Source organism: Apium graveolens, chromosome 2 (assembly GCF_009905375.1).
Source record: "Apium graveolens cultivar Ventura chromosome 2, ASM990537v1, whole genome shotgun sequence".
NCBI lineage: Eukaryota > Viridiplantae > Streptophyta > Magnoliopsida > Apiales > Apiaceae > Apium > Apium graveolens.
The window spans coordinates 89078416-89081718 of NC_133648.1; the positions used below are offsets into that span (position 1 = coordinate 89078416).

The 3303-nt window shown below is 37.4% G+C and overlaps 1 non-coding gene across 1 annotated transcript; it reads left to right on the forward strand.

The window, feature by feature from the left end:
* The first annotated feature begins 1780 nt into the window (after window positions 1–1780).
* Window positions 1781–1887, forward strand: LOC141709895 (small nucleolar RNA R71). Its single transcript, XR_012570449.1, has one exon. It is a non-coding gene; the product is annotated as a small nucleolar RNA R71 (small nucleolar RNA).
* The last annotated feature ends 1416 nt before the right edge of the window (window positions 1888–3303 follow it).

Below are 3303 nucleotides of genomic sequence, written 5' to 3' on the forward strand. Positions count from 1 at the left end.
TTACGAATGGCTCGGGACGAGTCTGGTAACCTATAAACAACAAGTAAGTTGGAATTAAACCAAAGTCACTTGTAAATCTATACATTAACCAACTTAGACTCTAACGCTCGCTTTGCGCTTACTGATTCTCTTAAGTCACTCGAGTACCCTCGGCTCCACCATTTTTAATAATTTAACCATTACGAGTTTTAAGGCGATTCCTTCGCGAGTGTCTTACCAACTGCCTATTACACCTTACATAAATGTTTCATACTTCAATTAGTCCTTTAAGGTCTTTAACCTATGTTTCAAAGTAAGGCGAGGGGTAATGGTTCGGTCGCGAAACGCCGTTACTTAAAATGGTCGTTTCTCCTAAACCGTACATCGGAATCAAACGAACTACATATCAAAACGAAGCTCGTAACATGAAATATCTAAAAATGGCAATGGTCAAAATCTATCAGGGAGTTCTCGGGTCCTAATGTTATGAACAAAAGCAGTCTAAAGTAAATCGGACATTACGACGGCTATGTTTACGCGATTTCCCAAATTTTTACCATTCCAAATCATATCAATCCAACTACCAATCAACAACAACTCAAGATACACATCAATGCTACTGATTTCAGTCATAATAAGCTCAAGGATCTCAATCCAATCATATATTATAACATCTCCAAATTCAACTAAACTACTTAACAATTAAGCTCGAATCATGCTTATCATTCAAATTACTACTCATCCATCCAAACCATCTCCAAACTTCAACATTCAAACTTATTACTAAAGGGTGTGAAGATTTATACCTTCCTTGGGAGGTGTTAAGTTGCTAGGAAGCCTTAGGGAGCCTCCTACAAGCTTGATCTTTCCAAAGAAATCAAGAACACAAAGTTAGGCTTTGAAGTTTCTAAACGTCCGATTTAAAGAACTGTAAAAATTAGGGTCTTACCATGCTTATTTGGAAGAGACTTGTGAACAAGAGTTGTAGGACATCTCAATACCTTTCCAACGAGCTATAGAACACAACATTTGAGTGATTATTGAAGGAGATATGGCAGTTTGAAGTTGCTGGGTTTGTTTTATCCGAGAGCTTTCTTCTTGAAATGGGAAAGTCAACTTCTAATTTTTGTGTTTTATGATATTTGCTTGGTTGCTTCTCCTTTTTGGCCTTGGAAAATGTTTTAGCTTTTTACCATGGTAAATTTTACATGGCCCAAAATCAACCAACAAAACAAAACCCCTTGTCATGCTTATGTCATCTTGCACATGTCATAATGCTTCCACTTGTCCACACCTTGTTGGTTTGATGATATCATCATCCCTAACCTCCTTGATTAACTCCTAATTGCTTTCCTAATGACCGCTGATCTGTTATACGGTTCGCTTAACTTTCGTTTTCGTTTATCGTTTGAGGGATCATACCCGGGATCTTATTACTTAGGTTCCCTTAACCTTTCTCAATATATTGTATTCCTTTTATGATCCTCTCTTATAATCCTTTAATTTAAATCATTTTTATCCTGTTACCTTATACTCAATTCTTTCCGTATCTAGTGGATTTTCGGGAAAAATCAAAGTGTTTGGAATTGGATTCTGACGATCTTTACATACACTTATATGTCATATAGAGTGCCAATAAAATCTCAGAACATTCATAAAAGAACCCCTACCTAGTGTGGCATGAAAAGTTTTCTCATTCAGCAAAAATACTATTCATAAGGGTTTCAAAAATTTTCCAAAAATTGGGGTTATTACAGCCCCCAAACCATTATAGAAACCAGTGATCACCATCCAATCGGGCATTCCATGATGTGGACACTTCCTCAACATTTCCTTGTAGCGTTCCCAAGCTTCGCACATAGATTCTGTAGGTTGCTACGCAAACTGAGTAAGAGCACTCCTCATAGCAGCAGTCTTTTCCATCGGATAAAACTTCACCAGAAACTTTTGCGCAAGATCTTGCCAAGTAGTGATGGACCCAGCTGGTTCAGAATGTAACCAATCCTTAGCTTTGTCCCTCAGTGAGAATGGGAAAAGCCTCAGCTTGATAGCCTCATCAGTCACGCCATTATACTTAAAAGTGCTGCAGATCTCGACAAAATTCCTTATGTGCATGTTGGGGTCTTCAGTCGCAGCTCCTCCAAAAGAAACAGAATTCTGCACCATCTGAATAGTGCCCGGCTTGATTTCAAAGGTGTTAGCTTGAATAGCCGGATGAAGAATGCTTGACTGAATGTCATCATTTTTTGGCCGAGAAAAGTCCATAAGAGCTGGATCAGCCTGAACAATACGATCACCCATGTTTACTGGTTCTTTCCGCTCAGTTCCTGAATCCGAATCTTCAAAATCTAACTTCTCTGGAATATCAAGAACTTCGTCTGTCTCCTCAGTTGTATCTAAAGTCCTCTTGCGAGTACGAGAACGAGTTTGCATAAATGCTCGCTAAAGTACCTGAAACACAACTGGAAACAATAAGTAACAACTACGTCCTAATCACTGAGTCCTAATGACCAATGATGGTAAGTACATAAACTAAACAAATACGCCGAGTCCCCGGCAGCGGCGCCAAAAACTTGTTAGGGCGAAAACACGCGCTAATATTCACGCAAGTCTACGAGTTCGCAAGTAATATAGAATACTTTCTAGTTCATTCCCACAGAGACTCAGACTAATTATTGTTTAATTAAACTCACACACCAATGTATGATTACTTCTTAATATTAAGACACTAACACTTAGAATTGTTGACTAAATATTAACTACAATTAATTACTTAATTTATCACTTAATTAACAATTCAAATTAACAATATTAAAACACTCATGAGATCACAACTTTATTACTACTTCCTTCAATAGTTATTGTTATTACCTTTAGCATGTGACAGTGATGATATTAATCGAATAACACGAAACTGATAAAAGCCAACTTTCATTGTACTAATACCATTCTACCAAACATCCACAATTAAGATAGAAGTTGAATAGGCATCAATTATGTTGAGTTCCTATATGTCTACAGAAATTGACAACACAACAATTTAAGCACAAGTTATTCCCTTTGATTACACAGGGCGAATAAAACTGTTAGAGTTACCCACTAATCATGCACATCATACATGAACCTATGCTAGCATGGCAAGTTCTAAATCTCAAGATCCACCGTCGCTTCACGAGAGATTAACACCTTATCTTATATGTTCGCGACGCACATAAGACGAATACGCACAACCAATACTAGATATCATACAATCATCACACACTAAAGTATTAAACAATTAACTAAAGAATTCCATAGTAAATCCGTTGCGACCCCATGATCACG